This window comes from Chiloscyllium punctatum, chromosome 18, assembly GCF_047496795.1.
Source record: "Chiloscyllium punctatum isolate Juve2018m chromosome 18, sChiPun1.3, whole genome shotgun sequence".
In the NCBI taxonomy this organism is placed as follows: Eukaryota; Metazoa; Chordata; class Chondrichthyes; order Orectolobiformes; family Hemiscylliidae; genus Chiloscyllium; species Chiloscyllium punctatum.
This window is the reverse complement of record NC_092756.1, coordinates 9,856,709-9,876,237: the sequence shown is the minus strand read 5'-3', so window position 1 is coordinate 9,876,237 and position 19,529 is coordinate 9,856,709. Positions and strand designations below refer to the sequence as shown.

The 19,529-nt window shown below is 46.4% G+C and overlaps 10 non-coding genes across 10 annotated transcripts; all 10 read left to right on the top strand.

Annotated features, from left to right (window-relative positions):
* The first annotated feature begins 188 nt into the window (after positions 1 to 188).
* On the top strand, positions 189 to 270 carry trnal-aag (transfer RNA leucine (anticodon AAG)). Its single transcript has one exon. It is a non-coding gene; the product is annotated as a tRNA-Leu (tRNA).
* A 2,858-nt stretch (positions 271 to 3,128) lies between these two features.
* On the top strand, positions 3,129 to 3,210 carry trnal-aag (transfer RNA leucine (anticodon AAG)). Its single transcript has one exon. It is a non-coding gene; the product is annotated as a tRNA-Leu (tRNA).
* A 2,857-nt stretch (positions 3,211 to 6,067) lies between these two features.
* Positions 6,068 to 6,149, top strand: trnal-aag (transfer RNA leucine (anticodon AAG)). Its single transcript has one exon. It is a non-coding gene; the product is annotated as a tRNA-Leu (tRNA).
* A 1,125-nt stretch (positions 6,150 to 7,274) lies between these two features.
* On the top strand, positions 7,275 to 7,347 carry trnav-uac (transfer RNA valine (anticodon UAC)). The gene has a single exon. It is a non-coding gene; the product is annotated as a tRNA-Val (tRNA).
* A 2,867-nt stretch (positions 7,348 to 10,214) lies between these two features.
* Positions 10,215 to 10,287, top strand: trnav-uac (transfer RNA valine (anticodon UAC)). The gene has a single exon. It is a non-coding gene; the product is annotated as a tRNA-Val (tRNA).
* A 1,660-nt stretch (positions 10,288 to 11,947) lies between these two features.
* Positions 11,948 to 12,029, top strand: trnal-aag (transfer RNA leucine (anticodon AAG)). Its single transcript has one exon. It is a non-coding gene; the product is annotated as a tRNA-Leu (tRNA).
* A 1,125-nt stretch (positions 12,030 to 13,154) lies between these two features.
* On the top strand, positions 13,155 to 13,227 carry trnav-uac (transfer RNA valine (anticodon UAC)). Its single transcript has one exon. It is a non-coding gene; the product is annotated as a tRNA-Val (tRNA).
* Positions 13,228 to 16,094: 2,867 nt separating this feature from the next.
* On the top strand, positions 16,095 to 16,167 carry trnav-uac (transfer RNA valine (anticodon UAC)). The gene has a single exon. It is a non-coding gene; the product is annotated as a tRNA-Val (tRNA).
* Positions 16,168 to 17,827: 1,660 nt separating this feature from the next.
* trnal-aag (transfer RNA leucine (anticodon AAG)) lies at positions 17,828 to 17,909 on the top strand. Its single transcript has one exon. It is a non-coding gene; the product is annotated as a tRNA-Leu (tRNA).
* Positions 17,910 to 19,034: 1,125 nt separating this feature from the next.
* On the top strand, positions 19,035 to 19,107 carry trnav-uac (transfer RNA valine (anticodon UAC)). The gene has a single exon. It is a non-coding gene; the product is annotated as a tRNA-Val (tRNA).
* The last annotated feature ends 422 nt before the right edge of the window (positions 19,108 to 19,529 follow it).

Sequence of the window (19,529 nt, the reverse complement as noted above, 5' to 3'; positions counted from 1 at the left end):
TTACCAGTGATTTTTGTCTGGATTGATGGGCTATCGTTAACTGCTGAGAAATTGATATTGTAGACGGGCACATCCCAGCAGCTGTGCGAGTCGGAGAGGGATCATGGAACCCTTTTCACGTGAGTTTACATCTGTTGTTATGCAGGAACACAATTGGAAGTGCAAGAAAATGGAGTCGTGGGCGTGTTGGTAGTGTGGCCGAGCGGTCTAAGGCGCTGGATTAAGGCTCCAGTCTCGACAGAGGCGTGGGTTCGAATCCCACCGCTGCCATTTCTGCGGAGCAGCTAGTTTAAAAGCTGTTTCGATCCCCTGCGGCATTTCTGTTTAAAACAGAAGCAAAATGAGTTTGCTTCCCGGGGAATTGATTGTGGTGTTGGTAAGTGCCGAATTTTCCAAAGTGTCTGTGCTGTCATGCTCGTGTTCGCCTCCCGCGCGGAAAATCGCCAGCGGCTCTACTCTTGCTTTCTGTTCCAGGCAAGTTGAGCTTTTACTGGAACCGAATGGAGACTGCTATTTCATCGTTGTTGCGAAACAGAGTCCTACGGTGACTCGACTCGTCGTTATTTGGTTTTCTGGCCAATGAGAAAATCGTTCCAATGTATTTCGATGTCATATGTTATTGAATTTCTCCCACTTCCTTCATTTCAGTCCTGGAGTCATCGGAAGGGAAAGGTAATCTAATCGAGACTGTGATTGGTGAAATTCACTTTTTATGGCCCATTCTTATTATGTTCTTTTTTTTGTCTCTTTGCAGCATTGTCTGGGAAGTGGTGGTGCACTCAGGCTCCAGTATGTTTGAAAGAGTAGTTTGGAATTGCCCTGTTGTTAGTTGTGTGATTACGTTATGGCTCATGCCCCCTGACTGTCTCACATTTAGCATTCATGCTCGCTGTGTCTGAAAATGCATTTGGTTTTCCCGTTTTGTTTGTGTTCCGTGTTAAATGCTTTCTGTTTTGCGATTCGCTCAATACATTACGAATTAACAGGGTTTCTGAGGTAACTTCCAGCTGCAAAAATCCTCAACTGAGAATCTGGGAAATTTTCACGGAGTATGGTCAGTCGGAGCAAAAGTAAGGAAGTCGTTCGTTTCTGCAGTGTTTCACAATGCTACCTTTCCCGTGAGCAGTCGAACAGACGAAAAGATTTTGCCACAGACTGCGACGGTAAGCTCCGCAAAAACGTAATTCTTTAAAGCAGGTGTAAGCGACACAACGTTATTGGGGTACACCGCGTGGAAACAGATACTTCGGTGTATCTCGTCCATGCTCACCACATAGCCAAAATTAAACAAGTCCCATTAAACAACGAGCTAACGGAAACAGAAAGGTGAAAGGTCGAATGGCTTCAACTTTCAGTGCTGGATGCCACTGAGCTGCAGCGGGGACGACCGAGGCTTGTTTCTGTAGTGTAGTGGTCATCACGTTCGCCTTACACGCGAAAGGTCCCCAGTTCGCAACTGGGCAGAAACTGCTTTGCTCTTCAACTGCAGCCTTTGACATCGACAAGAACGGAGCTTGTTTGCTTGCTTTCCCATGTGCAAACCTGCCTTCGAGTTTGCTCGAATAAATCGTCGCTCGTAGTGCAATGCAATGCCGCTCCGTTTAATTACTGTGCAAAAGCATTGTAAATTTTTCTCCAACCTGGTTCTGATCATATGCCATTCTGTTTGAGAGTGTAGTTACCCCCTTCTGATCCTTCCACGAAAAGCATTACCGCATTCGCATTCCTTGCGCAGGCGGCCCGGTTCAAAGACAGGGAAGAAGCTGATGTGCTGGTGTCACAGTGCACCACGGATTCCTCAACTAGTCTGTCTGTCAAATGTATCCCAAAGTCGTCTCTGAAAGACCTCATTTGGAAGGTGTCTGTCGTTATTCAACGTGTGAGAATTGGCACCAGAGGTCCTGAATCATGTTTTGGAGCAGTTCGCACGTTAGTGGTTCATTCAATCAGCAACAGCAATGAAAGAAATTCCACTCTCAGAGGAACCTCTGGACCTGTGCTTTCAGAGCGTCGCTAGTATTAAGGTGCGCCCCGAGATCTAAGCCAGGTTGGAACGGAAACGGAGGAATCGACAGAGAGGCTACAGAATGACATCGCATCCATTTGGTTTTCATTAAATCACTGACGAGCAGGAAAATGTAAACGGGGAGGGCGAGTGGGGAAGTGAGGCAGTTGCAGCTCTGGAGAAAGTCCTTCGTTGTGATTCACTCAGCAACCAGAGACGTGACGGTGACTCAGGCGTGAGAGCTCTTCACATCGTGAACAAAAAGCAATCAAGGGCAGTTAGCACCTCTTCCGGAGTGGGGGTGGGGTGAGGTAATTACCTTTTGACTTCTGTTACTATGTTCGGAAACTGCCTTTTGGATTGAGGTGAAGAGAAACTGCATTTCTAAAAAGCACCATGGAACTTGTTAAACTTTATTGAGTCGCTTATTCTCATCGATTCCCACACAGGTTTCCAAATCAGTTGGTATCCATGAGGCTCATGTCCATGTGCAATCTGCAGCAAATTGCACGGTTAGGTAAAAGGCAAGGAAAGTGGCATCTCGAACCGGCCCCGAAGTCAGACCTTCCTCACAATGTAATCTGTCCTTCTCGAATTGTAATGCTACCTCCGGTTTTAGGGTGGAACATTCTTTGGGAACCTTATTCTGCAAAACAGACACAGTGACTGAAACTATGCTGCACGGTATGATTTGGGAAACGGCCTGCTCAGCTTTGTGCATTTCCCCTGTAGTCCGGTGTGTTTCATGTTCCGTGTAAACGTGAAAGTTGTCCTGTTTCGAGCAATGGGTGAAATCATTGAGCAAAGCAAGAATCGAAATTGCAGTAATGTCAAGTAGCTCATGGTAATTTGACCCAATCATAATCGATCATATATTCTCACGCACTCACAGATACATCTGTAGCTGAATCGAAGTCTGAGAAGATAGACTCAGTTTACCAGTGATTTTTGTCTGGATTGATGGGCTATCGTTAACTGCTGAGAAATTGATATTGTAGACGGGCACATCCCAGCAGCTGTGCGAGTCGGAGAGGGATCATGGAACCCTTTTCACGTGAGTTTACATCTGTTGTTATGCAGGAACACAATTGGAAGTGCAAGAAAATGGAGTCGTGGGCGTGTTGGTAGTGTGGCCGAGCGGTCTAAGGCGCTGGATTAAGGCTCCAGTCTCGACAGAGGCGTGGGTTCAAATCCCACCGCTGCCATTTCTGCGGAGCAGCTAGTTTAATGCTGTTTCGATCCCCTGCGGCATTTCTGTTTAAAACAGAAGCAAAATGAGTTTGCTTCCCGGGGAATTGATTGTGGTGTTGGTAAGTGCCGAATTTTCCAAAGTGTCTGTGCTGTCATGCTCGTGTTCGCCTCCCGCGCGGAAAATCGCCAGCGGCTCGACTGTTGCTTTCTGTTCCAGGCAAGTTGAGCTTTTACTGGAACCGAATGGAGACTGCTATTTCATCGTTGTTGCGAAACAGAGTCTTACGGTGACTCGACTCGTCGTTATTTGGTTTTCTGGCCAATGAGAAAATCGTTCCAATGTATTTCGATGTCATATGTTATTGAATTTCTCCCACTTCCTTCATTTCAGTCCTGGAGTCATCGGAAGGGAAAGGTAATCTAATCGAGACTGTGATTGGTGAAATTCACTTTTTATGGTCCATTCTTATTATGTTCTTTTTTTGTCTCTTTGCAGCATTGTCTGGGAAGTGGTGGTGCACTCAGGCTCCAGTATGTTTGAAAGAGTAGTTTGGAATTGCCCTGTTGTTAGTTGTGTGATTACGTTATGGCTCATGCCCCCTGACTGTCTCACATTTAGCATTCATGCTCGCTGTGTCTGAAAATGCATTTGGTTTTCCCGTTTTGTTTGTGTTCCGTGTTAAATGCTTTCTGTTTTGCGATTCGCTCAATACATTACGAATTAACAGGGTTTCTGAGGTAACTTCCAGCTGCAAAAATCCTCAACTGAGAATCTGGGAAATTTTCACGGAGTATGGTCAGTCGGAGCAAAAGTAAGGAAGTCGTTCGTTTCTGCAGTGTTTCACAATGCTACCTTTCCCGTGAGCAGTCGAACAGACGAAAAGATTTTGCCACAGACTGCGACGGTAAGCTCCGCAAAAACGTAATTCTTTAAAGCAGGTGTAAGCGACACAACGTTATTGGGATACACCGCGTGGAAACAGATACTTCGGTGTATCTCGTCCATGCTCACCACATAGCCAAAATTAAACAAGTCCCATTAAACAACGAGCTAACGGAAACAGAAAGGTGAAAGGTCGAATGGCTTCAACTTTCAGTGCTGGATGCCACTGAGCTGCAGCGGGGACGACCGAGGCTTGTTTCTGTAGTGTAGTGGTCATCACGTTCGCCTTACACGCGAAAGGTCCCCAGTTCGCAACTGGGCAGAAACTGCTTTGCTCTTCACCTGCAGCCTTTGACATCGACAAGAACGGAGCTTTCTTGCTTGCTTTCCCATGTGCAAACCTGCCTTCGAGTTTGCTCGAATAAATCGTCGCTCGTAGTGCAATGCAATGCCGCTCCGTTTAATTACTGTGCAAAAGCATTGTAAAGTTTTTCTCCAACCTGGTTCTGATCATATGCCATTCTGTTTGAGAGTGTAGTTACCCCCTTCTGATCCTTCCACGAAAAGCATTACCGCATTCGCATTCCTTGCGCAGGCGGCCCGGTTCAAAGACAGGGAAGAAGCTGATGTGCTGGTGTCACAGTTCACCACGGATTCCTCAACTAGTCTGTCTGTCAAATGTATCCCAAAGTCGTCTCTGAAAGACCTCATTTGGAAGGTGTCTGTCGTTATTCAACGTGTGAGAATTGGCACCAGAGGTCCTGAATCATGTTTTGGAGCAGTTCGCACGTTAGTGGCTCATTCAATCAGCAACAGCAATGAAAGAAATTCCACTCTCCGAGGAACCTCTGGACCTGTGCTTTCATAGCGTCGCTAGTATTAAGGTGCGCCCCGAGATCTAAGCCAGGTTGGAACGGAAACGGAGGAATCGACAGAGAGGCTACAGAATGACATCGCATCCATTTGGTTTTCATTAAATCACTGACGAGCAGGAAAATGTAAACGGGGAGGGCGAGTGGGGAAGTGAGGCAGTTGCAGCTCTGGAGAAAGTCCTTCGTTGTGATTCACTCAGCAACCAGAGGCGTGACGGTGACTCAGGCGTGAGAGCTCTTCACATCGTGAACAAAAAGCAATCAAGGGCAGTTAGCACCTCTTCCGGAGTGGGGGTGGGGTGAGGTAATTACCTTTTGACTTCTGTTACTATGTTCGGAAACTGCCTTTTGGATTGAGGTGAAGAGAAACTGCATTTCTAAAAAGCACCATGGAATTTGTTAAACTTTATTGAGTCGCTTTTTCTCATCGATTCCCACACAGGTTTCCAACTCAGTTGGTATCCATGAGGCTCATGTCCAGGTGCAATCTGCAGCAAATTGCACGGTTAGGTAAAAGGCAAGGAAAGTGGCATCTCGAACCGGCCCCGAGGTCAGACCTTCCTCACAATGTAATCTGTCCTTCTCGAATTGTAATGCTACCTCCGGTTTTAGGGTGGAACATTCTTTGGGAACCTTATTCTGCAAAACAGACACAGTGACTGAAACTATGCTGCACGGTATGATTTGGGACACGGCCTGCTCAGCTTTGTGCATTTCCCCTGTAGTCCGGTGTGTTTCATGTTCCGTGTAAACGTGAAAGTTGTCCTGTTTCGAGCAATGGGTGAAATCATTGAGCAAAGCAAGAATCGAAATTGCAGTAATGTCAAGTAGCTCATGGTAATTTGACCCAATCATAATCGATCATATATTCTCACGCACTCACAGATACATCTGTAGCTGAATCGAAGTCTGAGAAGATAGACTCAGTTTACCAGTGATTTTTGTCTGGATTGATGGGCTATCGTTAACTGCTGAGAAATTGATATTGTAGACGGGCACATCCCAGCAGCTGTGCGAGTCGGAGAGGGATCATGGAACCCTTTTCACGTGAGTTTACATCTGTTGTTATGCAGGAACACAATTGGAAGTGCAAGAAAATGGAGTCGTGGGCGTGTTGGTAGTGTGGCCGAGCGGTCTAAGGCGCTGGATTAAGGCTCCAGTCTCGACAGAGGCGTGGGTTCGAATCCCACCGCTGCCATTTCTGCGGAGCAGCTAGTTTAAATGCTGTTTCGATCCCCTGCGGCATTTCTGTTTAAAACAGAAGCAAAATGAGTTTGCTTCCCGGGGAATTGATTGTGGTGTTGGTAAGTGCCGAATTTTCCAAAGTGTCTGTGCTGTCATGCTCGTGTTCGCCTCCCGCGCGGAAAATCGCCAGCGGCTCTACTCTTGCTTTCTGTTCCAGGCAAGTTGAGCTTTTACTGGAACCGAATGGAGACTGCTATTTCATCGTTGTTGCGAAACAGAGTCCTACGGTGACTCGACTCGTCGTTATTTGGTTTTCTGGCCAATGAGAAAATCGTTCCAATGTATTTCGATGTCATATGTTATTGAATTTCTCCCACTTCCTTCATTTCAGTCCTGGAGTCATCGGAAGGGAAAGGTAATCTAATCGAGACTGTGATTGGTGAAATTCACTTTTTATGGCCCATTCTTATTATGTTCTTTTTTTGTCTCTTTGCAGCATTGTCTGGGAAGTGGTGGTGTACTCAGGCTCCAGTATGTTTGAAAGAGTAGTTTGGAATTGCCCTGTTGTTAGTTGTGTGATTACGTTATGGCTCATGCCCCCTGACTGTCTCACATTTAGCATTCATGCTCGCTGTGTCTGAAAATGCATTTGGTTTTCCCGTTTTGTTTGTGTTCCGTGTTAAATGCTTTCTGTTTTGCGATTCGCTCAATACATTACGAATTAACAGGGTTTCTGAGGTAACTTCCAGCTGCAAAAATCCTCAACTGAGAATCTGGGAAATTTTCACGGAGTATGGTCAGTCGGAGCAAAAGTAAGGAAGTCGTTCGTTTCTGCAGTGTTTCACAATGCTACCTTTCCCGTGAGCAGTCGAACAGACGAAAAGATTTTGCCACAGACTGCGACGGTAAGCTCCGCAAAAACGTAATTCTTTAAAGCAGGTGTAAGCGACACAACGTTATTGGGGTACACCGCGTGGAAACAGATACTTCGGTGTATCTCGTCCATGCTCACCACATAGCCAAAATTAAACAAGTCCCATTAAACAACGAGCTAACGGAAACAGAAAGGTGAAAGGTCGAATGGCTTCAACTTTCAGTGCTGGATGCCACTGAGCTGCAGCGGGGACGACCGAGGCTTGTTTCTGTAGTGTAGTGGTCATCACGTTCGCCTTACACGCGAAAGGTCCCCAGTTCGAAACTGGGCAGAAACTGCTTTGCTCTTCAACTGCAGCCTTTGACATCGACAAGAACGGAGCTTTCTTGCTTGCTTTCCCATGTGCAAACCTGCCTTCGAGTTTGCTCGAATAAATCGTCGCTCGTAGTGCAATGCAATGCCGCTCCGTTTAATTACTGTGCAAAAGCATTGTAAAGTTTTTCTCCAACCTGGTTCTGATCATATGCCATTCTGTTTGAGAGTGTAGTTACCCCCTTCTGATCCTTCCACGAAAAGCATTACCGCATTCGCATTCCTTGCGCAGGCGGCCCGGTTCAAAGACAGGGAAGAAGCTGATGTGCTGGTGTCACAGTGCACCACGGATTCCTCAACTAGTCTGTCTGTCAAATGTATCCCAAAGTCGTCTCTGAAAGACCTCATTTGGAAGGTGTCTGTCGTTATTCAACGTGTGAGAATTGGCACCAGAGGTCCTGAATCATGTTTTGGAGCAGTTCGCACGTTAGTGGCTCATTCAATCAGCAACAGCAATGAAAGAAATTCCACTCTCAGAGGAACCTCTGGACCTGTGCTTTCATAGCGTCGCTAGTATTAAGGTGCGCCCCGAGATCTAAGCCAGGTTGGAACGGAAACGGAGGAATCGACAGAGAGGCTACAGAATGACATCGCATCCATTTGGTTTTCATTAAATCACTGACGAGCAGGAAAATGTAAACGGGGAGGGCGAGTGGGGAAGTGAGGCAGTTGCAGCTCTGGAGAAAGTCCTTCGTTGTGATTCACTCAGCAACCAGAGACGTGACGGTGACTCAGGCGTGAGAGCTCTTCACATCGTGAACAAAAAGCAATCAAGGGCAGTTAGCACCTCTTCCGGAGTGGGGGTGGGGTGAGGTAATTACCTTTTGACTTCTGTTACTATGTTCGGAAACTGCCTTTTGGATTGAGGTGAAGAGAAACTGCATTTCTAAAAAGCACCATGGAACTTGTTAAACTTTATTGAGTCGCTTTTTCTCATCGATTCCCACACAGGTTTCCAACTCAGTTGGTATCCATGAGGCTCATGTGCAGGTGCAATCTGCAGCAAATTGCACGGTTAGGTAAAAGGCAAGGAAAGTGGCATCTCGAACCGGCCCCGAGGTCAGACCTTCCTCACAATGTAATCTGTCCTTCTCGAATTGTAATGCTACCTCCGGTTTTAGGGTGGAACATTCTTTGGGAAACTTATTCTGCAAAACAGACACAGTGACTGAAACTATGCTGCACGGTATGATTTGGGACACGGCCTGCTCAGCTTTGTGCATTTCCCCTGTAGTCCGGTGTGTTTCATGTTCCGTGTAAACGTGAAAGTTGTCCTGTTTCGAGCAATGGGTGAAATCATTGAGCAAAGCAAGAATCGAAATTGCAGTAATGTCAAGTAGCTCATGGTAATTTGACCCAATCATAATCGATCACATATTCTCACGCACTCACAGATACATCTGTAGCTGAATCGAAGTCTGAGAAGATAGACTCAGTTTACCAGTGATTTTTGTCTGGATTGATGGGCTATCGTTAACTGCTGAGAAATTGATATTGTAGACGGGCACATCCCAGCAGCTGTGCGAGTCGGAGAGGGATCATGGAACCCTTTTCACGTGAGTTTACATCTGTTGTTATGCAGGAACACAATTGGAAGTGCAAGAAAATGGAGTCGTGGGCGTGTTGGTAGTGTGGCCGAGCGGTCTAAGGCGCTGGATTAAGGCTCCAGTTTCGACAGAGGCGTGGGTTCGAGTCTCACCGCTGCCATTTCTGCGGAGCAGCTAGTTTAAATGCTGTTTCGATCCCCTGCGGCATTTCTGTTTAAAACAAAAGCCAAATGAGTTTGCTTCCCGGGGAATTGATTGTGGTGTTGGTAAGTGCCGAATTTTCAAAAGTGTCTGTGCTGTCATGCTCGTGTTCGCCTCCCGCGCGGAAAATCGCCAGCGGCTCTACTCTTGCTTTCTGTTCCAGGCAAGTTGAGCTTTTACTGGAACCGAATGGAGACTGCTATTTCATCGTTGTTGCGAAACAGAGTCCTACGGTGACTCGACTCGTCGTTATTTGGTTTTCTGGCCAATGAGAAAATCGTTCCAATGTATTTCGATGTCATATGTTATTGAATTTCTCCCACTTCCTTCATTTCAGTCCTGGAGTCATCGGAAGGGAAAGGTAATCTAATCGAGACTGTGATTGGTGAAATTCACTTTTTATGGCCCATTCTTATTATGTTCTTTTTTTGTCTCTTTGCAGCATTGTCTGGGAAGTGGTGGTGCACTCAGGCTCCAGTATGTTTGAAAGAGTAGTTTGGAATTGCCCTGTTGTTAGTTGTGTGATTACGTTATGGCTCATGCCCCCTGACTGTCTCACATTTAGCATTCATGCTCGCTGTGTCTGAAAATGCATTTGGTTTTCCCGTTTTGTTTGTGTTCCGTGTTAAATGCTTTCTGTTTTGCGATTCGCTCAATACATTACGAATTAACAGGGTTTCTGAGGTAACTTCCAGCTGCAAAAATCCTCAACTGAGAATCTGGGAAATTTTCACGGAGTATGGTCAGTCGGAGCAAAAGTAAGGAAGTCGTTCGTTTCTGCAGTGTTTCACAATGCTACCTTTCCCGTGAGCAGTCGAACAGACGAAAAGATTTTGCCACAGACTGCGACGGTAAGCTCCGCAAAAACGTAATTCTTTAAAGCAGGTGTAAGCGACACAACGTTATTGGGGTACACCGCGTGGAAACAGATACTTCGGTGTATCTCGTCCATGCTCACCACATAGCCAAAATTAAACAAGTCCCATTAAACAACGAGCTAACGGAAACAGAAAGGTGAAAGGTCGAATGGCTTCAACTTTCAGTGCTGGATGCCACTGAGCCGCAGCGGGGGCCACCGAGGCTTGTTTCTGTAGTGTAGTGGTCATCACGTTCGCCTTACACGCGAAAGGTCCCCAGTTCGAAACTGGGCAGAAACTGCTTTGCTCTTCAACTGCAGCCTTTGACATCGACAAGAACGGAGCTTTCTTGCTTGCTTTCCCATGTGCAAACCTGCCTTCGAGTTTGCTCGAATAAATCGTCGCTCGTAGTGCAATGCAATGCCGCTCCGTTTAATTACTGTGCAAAAGCATTGTAAAGTTTTTCTCCAACCTGGTTCTGATCATATGCCATTCTGTTTGAGAGTGTAGTTACCCCCTTCTGATCCTTCCACGAAAAGCATTACCGCATTCGCATTCCTTGCGCAGGCGGCCCGGTTCAAAGACAGGGAAGTAGCTGATGTGCTGGTGTCACAGTGCACCACGGATTCCTCAACTAGTCTGTCTGTCAAATGTATCCCAAAGTCGTCTCTGAAAGACCTCATTTGGAAGGTGTCTGTCGTTATTCAACGTGTGAGAATTGGCACCAGAGGTCCTGAATCATGTTTTGGAGCAGTTCGCACGTTAGTGGCTCATTCAATCAGCAACAGCAATGAAAGAAATTCCACTCTCAGAGGAACCTCTGGACCTGTGCTTTCATAGCGTCGCTAGTATTAAGGTGCGCCCCGAGATCTAAGCCAGGTTGGAACGGAAACGGAGGAATCGACAGAGAGGCTACAGAATGACATCGCATCCATTTGGTTTTCATTAAATCACTGACGAGCAGGAAAATGTAAACGGGGAGGGCGAGTGGGGAAGTGAGGCAGTTGCAGCTCTGGAGAAAGTCCTTCGTTGTGATTCACTCAGCAACCAGAGACGTGACGGTGACTCAGGCGTGAGAGCTCTTCACATCGTGAACAAAAAGCAATCAAGGGCAGTTAGTACCTCTTCCGGAGTGGGGGTGGGGTGAGGTAATTACCTTTTGACTTCTGTTACTATGTTCGGAAACTGCCTTTTGGATTGAGGTGAAGAGAAACTGCATTTCTAAAAAGCACCATGGAACTTGTTAAACTTTATTGAGTCGCTTATTCTCATCGATTCCCACACAGGTTTCCAACTCAGTTGGTATCCATGAGGCTCATGTCCAGGTGCAATCTGCAGCAAATTGCACGGTTAGGTAAAAGGCAAGGAAAGTGGCATCTCGAACCGGCCCCGAGGTCAGACCTTCCTCACAATGTAATCTGTCCTTCTCGGATTGTAATGCTCCCTCCGGTTTTAGGGTGGAACATTCTTTGGGAACCTTATTCTGCAAAACAGACACAGTGACTGAAACTATGCTGCACGGTATGATTTGGGACACGGCCTGCTCAGCTTTGTGCATTTTCCCTGTAGTCCGGTGTGTTTCATGTTCCGTGTAAACGTGAAAGTTGTCCTGTTTCGAGCAATGGGTGAAATCATTGAGCAAAGCAAGAATCGAAATTGCAGTAATGTCAAGTAGCTCATGGTAATTTGACCCAATCATAACCGATCATATATTCTCACGCACTCACAGATACATCTGTAGCTGAATCGAAGTCTGAGAAGATAGACTCAGTTTACCAGTGATTTTTGTCTGGATTGATGGGCTATCGTTAACTGCTGAGAAATTGATATTGTAGACGGGCACATCCCAGCAGCTGTGCGAGTCGGAGAGGGATCATGGAACCCTTTTCACGTGAGTTTACATCTGTTGTTATGCAGGAACACAATTGGAAGTGCAAGAAAATGGAGTCGTGGGCGTGTTGGTAGTGTGGCCGAGCGGTCTAAGGCGCTGGATTAAGGCTCCAGTCTCGACAGAGGCGTGGGTTCGAATCCCACCGCTGCCATTTCTGCGGAGCAGCTAGTTTAAATGCTGTTTCGATCCCCTGCGGCATTTCTGTTTAAAACAGAAGCAAAATGAGTTTGCTTCCCGGGGAATTGATTGTGGTGTTGGTAAGTGCCGAATTTTCCAAAGTGTCTGTGCTGTCATGCTCGTGTTCGCCTCCCGCGCGGAAAATCGCCAGCGGCTCGACTGTTGCTTTCTGTTCCAGGCAAGTTGAGCTTTTACTGGAACCGAATGGAGACTGCTATTTCATCGTTGTTGCGAAACAGAGTCCTACGGTGACTCGACTCGTCGTTATTTGGTTTTCTGGCCAATGAGAAAATCGTTCCAATGTATTTCGATGTCATATGTTATTGAATTTCTCCCACTTCCTTCATTTCAGTCCTGGAGTCATCGGAAGGGAAAGGTAATCTAATCGAGACTGTGATTGGTGAAATTCACTTTTTATGGCCCATTCTTATTATGTTCTTTTTTTGTCTCTTTGCAGCATTGTCTGGGAAGTGGTGGTGCACTCAGGCTCCAGTATGTTTGAAAGAGTAGTTTGGAATTGCCCTGTTGTTAGTTGTGTGATTACGTTATGGCTCATGCCCCCTGACTGTCTCACATTTAGCATTCATGCTCGCTGTGTCTGAAAATGCATTTGGTTTTCCCGTTTTGTTTGTGTTCCGTGTTAAATGCTTTCTGTTTTGCGATTCGCTCAATACATTACGAATTAACAGGGTTTCTGAGGTAACTTCCAGCTGCAAAAATCCTCAACTGAGAATCTGGGAAATTTTCACGGAGTATGGTCAGTCGGAGCAAAAGTAAGGAAGTCGTTCGTTTCTGCAGTGTTTCACAATGCTACCTTTCCCGTGAGCAGTCGAACAGACGAAAAGATTTTGCCACAGACTGCGACGGTAAGCTCCGCAAAAACGTAATTCTTTAAAGCAGGTGTAAGCGACACAACGTTATTGGGGTACACCGCGTGGAAACAGATACTTCGGTGTATCTCGTCCATGCTCACCACATAGCCAAAATTAAACAAGTCCCATTAAACAACGAGCTAACGGAAACAGAAAGGTGAAAGGTCGAATGGCTTCAACTTTCAGTGCTGGATGCCACTGAGCCGCAGCGGGGGCCACCGAGGCTTGTTTCTGTAGTGTAGTGGTCATCACGTTCGCCTTACACGCGAAAGGTCCCCAGTTCGAAACTGGGCAGAAACTGCTTTGCTCTTCAACTGCAGCCTTTGACATCGACAAGAACGGAGCTTTCTTGCTTGCTTTCCCATGTGCAAACCTGCCTTCGAGTTTGCTCGAATAAATCGTCGCTCGTAGTGCAATGCAATGCCGCTCCGTTTAATTACTGTGCAAAAGCATTGTAAAGTTTTTCTCCAACCTGGTTCTGATCATATGCCATTCTGTTTGAGAGTGTAGTTACCCCCTTCTGATCCTTCCACGAAAAGCATTACCGCATTCGCATTCCTTGCGCAGGCGGCCCGGTTCAAAGACAGGGAAGTAGCTGATGTGCTGGTGTCACAGTGCACCACGGATTCCTCAACTAGTCTGTCTGTCAAATGTATCCCAAAGTCGTCTCTGAAAGACCTCATTTGGAAGGTGTCTGTCGTTATTCAACGTGTGAGAATTGGCACCAGAGGTCCTGAATCATGTTTTGGAGCAGTTCGCACGTTAGTGGCTCATTCAATCAGCAACAGCAATGAAAGAAATTCCACTCTCAGAGGAACCTCTGGACCTGTGCTTTCATAGCGTCGCTAGTATTAAGGTGCGCCCCGAGATCTAAGCCAGGTTGGAACGGAAACGGAGGAATCGACAGAGAGGCTACAGAATGACATCGCATCCATTTGGTTTTCATTAAATCACTGACGAGCAGGAAAATGTAAACGGGGAGGGCGAGTGGGGAAGTGAGGCAGTTGCAGCTCTGGAGAAAGTCCTTCGTTGTGATTCACTCAGCAACCAGAGACGTGACGGTGACTCAGGCGTGAGAGCTCTTCACATCGTGAACAAAAAGCAATCAAGGGCAGTTAGCACCTCTTCCGGAGTGGGGGTGGGGTGAGGTAATTATCTTTTGACTTCTGTTACTATGTTCGGAAACTGCCTTTTGGATTGAGGTGAAGAGAAACTGCATTTCTAAAAAGCACCATGGAACTTGTTAAACTTTATTGAGTCGCTTATTCTCATCGATTCCCACACAGGTTTCCAACTCAGTTGGTATCCATGAGGCTCATGTCCAGGTGCAATCTGCAGCAAATTGCACGGTTAGGTAAAAGGCAAGGAAAGTGGCATCTCGAACCGGCCCCGAGGTCAGACCTTCCTCACAATGTAATCTGTCCTTCTCGGATTGTAATGCTACCTCCGGTTTTAGGGTGGAACATTCTTTGGGAACCTTATTCTGCAAAACAGACACAGTGACTGAAACTATGCTGCACGGTATGATTTGGGACACGGCCTGCTCAGCTTTGTGCATTTCCCCTGTAGTCCGGTGTGTTTCATGTTCCGTGTAAACGTGAAAGTTGTCCTGTTTCGAGCAATGGGTGAAATCATTGAGCAAAGCAAGAATCGAAATTGCAGTAATGTCAAGTAGCTCATGGTAATTTGACCCAATCATAACCGATCATATATTCTCACGCACTCACAGATACATCTGTAGCTGAATCGAAGTCTGAGAAGATAGACTCAGTTTACCAGTGATTTTTGTCTGGATTGATGGGCTATCGTTAACTGCTGAGAAATTGATATTGTAGACGGGCACATCCCAGCAGCTGTGCGAGTCGGAGAGGGATCATGGAAGCCTTTTCACGTGAGTTTACATCTGTTGTTATGCAGGAACACAATTGGAAGTGCAAGAAAATGGAGTCGTGGGCGTGTTGGTAGTGTGGCCGAGCGGTCTAAGGCGCTGGATTAAGGCTCCAGTTTCGACAGAGGCGGGGGTTCGAATCCCACCGCTGCCATTTCTGCGGAGCAGCTAGTTTAAATGCTGTTTCGATCCCCTGCGGCATTTCTGTTTAAAACAAAAGCCAAATGAGTTTGCTTCCCGGGGAATTGATTGTGGTGTTGGTAAGTGCCGAATTTTCAAAAGTGTCTGTGCTGTCATGCTCGTGTTCGCCTCCCGCGCGGAAAATCGCCAGCGGCTCTACTCTTGCTTTCTGTTCCAGGCAAGTTGAGCTTTTACTGGAACCGAATGGAGACTGCTATTTCATCGTTGTTGCGAAACAGAGTCCTACGGTGACTCGACTCGTCGTTATTTGGTTTTCTGGCCAATGAGAAAATCGTTCCAATGTATTTCGATGTCATATGTTATTGAATTTCTCCCACTTCCTTCATTTCAGTCCTGGAGTCATCGGAAGGGAAAGGTAATCTAATCGAGACTGTGATTGGTGAAATTCACTTTTTATGGCCCATTCTTATTATGTTCTTTTTTTGTCTCTTTGCAGCATTGTCTGGGAAGTGGTGGTGCACTCAGGCTCCAGTATGTTTGAAAGAGTAGTTTGGAATTGCCCTGTTGTTAGTTGTGTGATTACGTTATGGCTCATGCCCCCTGACTGTCTCACATTTAGCATTCATGCTCGCTGTGTCTGAAAATGCATTTGGTTTTCCCGTTTTGTTTGTGTTCCGTGTTAAATGCTTTCTGTTTTGCGATTCGCTCAATACATTACGAATTAACAGGGTTTCTGAGGTAACTTCCAGCTGCAAAAATCCTCAACTGAGAATCTGGGAAATTTTCACGGAGTATGGTCAGTCGGAGCAAAAGTAAGGAAGTCGTTCGTTTCTGCAGTGTTTCACAATGCTACCTTTCCCGTGAGCAGTCGAACAGACGAAAAGATTTTGCCACAGACTGCGACGGTAAGCTCCGCAAAAACGTAATTCTTTAAAGCAGGTGTAAGCGACACAACGTTATTGGGGTACACCGCGTGGAAACAGATACTTCGGTGTATCTCGTCCATGCTCACCACATAGCCAAAATTAAACAAGTCCCATTAAACAACGAGCTAACGGAAACAGAAAGGTGAAAGGTCGAATGGCTTCAACTTTCAGTGCTGGATGCCACTGAGCCGCAGCGGGGGCCACCGAGGCTTGTTTCTGTAGTGTAGTGGTCATCACGTTCGCCTTACACGCGAAAGGTCCCCAGTTCGAAACTGGGCAGAAACTGCTTTGCTCTTCAACTGCAGCCTTTGACATCGACAAGAACGGAGCTTTCTTGCTTGCTTTCCCATGTGCAAACCTGCCTTCGAGTTTGCTCGAATAAATCGTCGCTCGTAGTGCAATGCAATGCCGCTCCGTTTAATTACTGTGCAAAAGCATTGTAAAGTTTTTCTCCAACCTGGTTCTGATCATATGCCATTCTGTTTGAGAGTGTAGTTACCCCCTTCTGATCCTTCCACGAAAAGCATTACCGCATTCGCATTCCTTGCGCAGGCGGCCCGGTTCAAAGACAGGGAAGTAGCTGATGTGCTGGTGTCACAGTGCACCACGGATTCCTCAACTAGTCTGTCTGTCAAATGTATCCCAAAGTCGTCTCTGAAAGACCTCATTTGGAAGGTGTCTGTCGTTATTCAACGTGTGAGAATTGGCACCAGAGGTCCTGAATCATGTTTTGGAGCAGTTCGCACGTTAGTGGCTCATTCAATCAGCAACAGCAATGAAAGAAATTCCACTCTCAGAGGAACCTCTGGACCTGTGCTTTCATAGCGTCGCTAGTATTAAGGTGCGCCCCGAGATCTAAGCCAGGTTGGAACGGAAACGGAGGAATCGACAGAGAGGCTACAGAATGACATCGCATCCATTTGGTTTTCATTAAATCACTGACGAGCAGGAAAATGTAAACGGGGAGGGCGAGTGGGGAAGTGAGGCAGTTGCAGCTCTGGAGAAAGTCCTTCGTTGTGATTCACTCAGCAACCAGAGACGTGACGGTGACTCAGGCGTGAGAGCTCTTCACATCGTGAACAAAAAGCAATCAAGGGCAGTTAGCACCTCTTCCGGAGTGCGGGTGGGGTGAGGTAATTATCTTTTGACTTCTGTTACTATGTTCGGAAACTGCCTTTTGGATTGAGGTGAAGAGAAACTGCATTTCTAAAAAGCACCATGGAACTTGTTAAACTTTATTGAGTCGCTTATTCTCATCGATTCCCACACAGGTTTCCAACTCAGTTGGTATCCATGAGGCTCATGTCCAGGTGCAATCTGCAGCAAATTGCACGGTTAGGTAAAAGGCAAGGAAAGTGGCATCTCGAACCGGCCCCGAGGTCAGACCTTCCTCACAATGTAATCTGTCCTTCTCGGATTGTAATGCTACCTCCGGTTTTAGGGTGGAACATTCTTTGGGAACCTTATTCTGCAAAACAGACACAGTGACTGAAACTATGCTGCACGGTATGATTTGGGACACGGCCTGCTCAGCTTTGTGCATTTCCCCTGTAGTCCGGTGTGTTTCATGTTCCGTGTAAACGTGAAAGTTGTCCTGTTTCGAGCAATGGGTGAAATCATTGAGCAAAGCAAGAATCGAAATTGCAGTAATGTCAAGTAGCTCATGGTAATTTGACCCAATCATAACCGATCATATATTCTCACGCACTCACAGATACATCTGTAGCTGAATCGAAGTCTGAGAAGATAGACTCAGTTTACCAGTGATTTTTGTCTGGATTGATGGGCTATCGTTAACTGCTGAGAAATTGATATTGTAGACGGGCACATCCCAGCAGCTGTGCGAGTCGGAGAGGGATCATGGAACCCTTTTCACGTGAGTTTACATCTGTTGTTATGCAGGAACACAATTGGAAGTGCAAGAAAATGGAGCCGTGGGCGTGTTGGTAGTGTGGCCGAGCGGTCTAAGGCGCTGGATTAAGGCTCCAGTCTCGACAGAGGCGTGGGTTCGAATCCCACCGCTGCCATTTCTGCGGAGCATCTAGTTTAAATGCTGTTTCGATCCCCTGCGGCATTTCTGTTTAAAACAGAAGCAAAATGAGTTTGCTTCCCGGGGAATTGATTGTGGTGTTGGTAAGTGCCGAATTTTCCAAAGTGTCTGTGCTGTCATACTCGTGTTCGCCTCCCGCGCGGAAAATCGCCAGCGGCTCTACTCTTGCTTTCTGTTCCAGGCAAGTTGAGCTTTTACTGGAACCGAATGGAGACTGCTATTTCATCGTTGTTGCGAAACAGAGTCCTACGGTGACTCGACTCGTCGTTATTTGGTTTTCTGTCCAATGAGAAAATCGTTCCAATGTATTTCGATGTCATATGTTATTGAATTTCTCACACTTCCTTCATTTCAGTCCTGGAGTCATCGGAAGGGAAAGGTAATCTAATCGAGACTGTGATTGGTGAAATTCACTTTTTATGGTCCATTCTTATTATGTTCTTTTTTTGTCTCTTTGCAGCATTGTCTGGGAAGTGGTGGTGCACTCAGGCTCCAGTATGTTTGAAAGAGTAGTTTGGAATTGCCCTGTTGTTAGTTGTGTGATTACGTTATGGCTCATGCCCCCTGACTGTCTCACATTTAGCATTCATGCTCGCTGTGTCTGAAAATGCATTTGGTTTTCCCGTTTTGTTTGTGTTCCGTGTTAAATGCTTTCTGTTTTGCGATTCGCTCAATACATTACGAATTAACAGGGTTTCTGAGGTAACTTCCAGCTGCAAAAATCCTCAACTGAGAATCTGGGAAATTTTCACGGAGTATGGTCAGTCGGAGCAAAAGTAAGGAAGTCGTTCGTTTCTGCAGTGTTTCACAATGCTACCTTTCCCGTGAGCAGTCGAACAGACGAAAAGATTTTGCCACAGACTGCGACGGTAAGCTCCGCAAAAACGTAATTCTTTAAAGCAGGTGTAAGCGACACAACGTTATTGGGGTACACCGCGTGGAAACAGATACTTCGGTGTATCTCGTCCATGCTCACCACATAGCCAAAATTAAACAAGTCCCATTAAACAACGAGCTAACGGAAACAGAAAGGTGAAAGGTCGAATGGCTTCAACTTTCAGTGCTGGATGCCACTGAGCCGCAGCGGGGGCCACCGAGGCTTGTTTCTGTAGTGTAGTGGTCATCACGTTCGCCTTACACGCGAAAGGTCCCCAGTTCGAAACTGGGCAGAAACTGCTTTGCTCTTCAACTGCAGCCTTTGACATCGACAAGAACGGAGCTTTCTTGCTTGCTTTCCCATGTGCAAACCTGCCTTCGAGTTTGCTCGAATAAATCGTCGCTCGTAGTGCAATGCAATGCCGCTCCGTTTAATTACTGTGCAAAAGCATTGTAAAGTTTTTCTCCAACCTGGTTCTGATCATATGCCATTCTGTTTGAGAGTGTAGTTACCCCCTTCTGATCCTTCCACGAAAAGCATTACCGCATTCGCATTCCTTGCGCAGGCGGCCCGGTTCAAAGACAGGGAAGTAGCTGATGTGCTGGTGTCACAGTGCACCACGGATTCCTCAACTAGTCTGTCTGTCAAATGTATCCCAAAGTCGTCTCTGAAAGACCTCATTTGGAAGGTGTCTGTCGTTATTCAACGTGTGAGAATTGG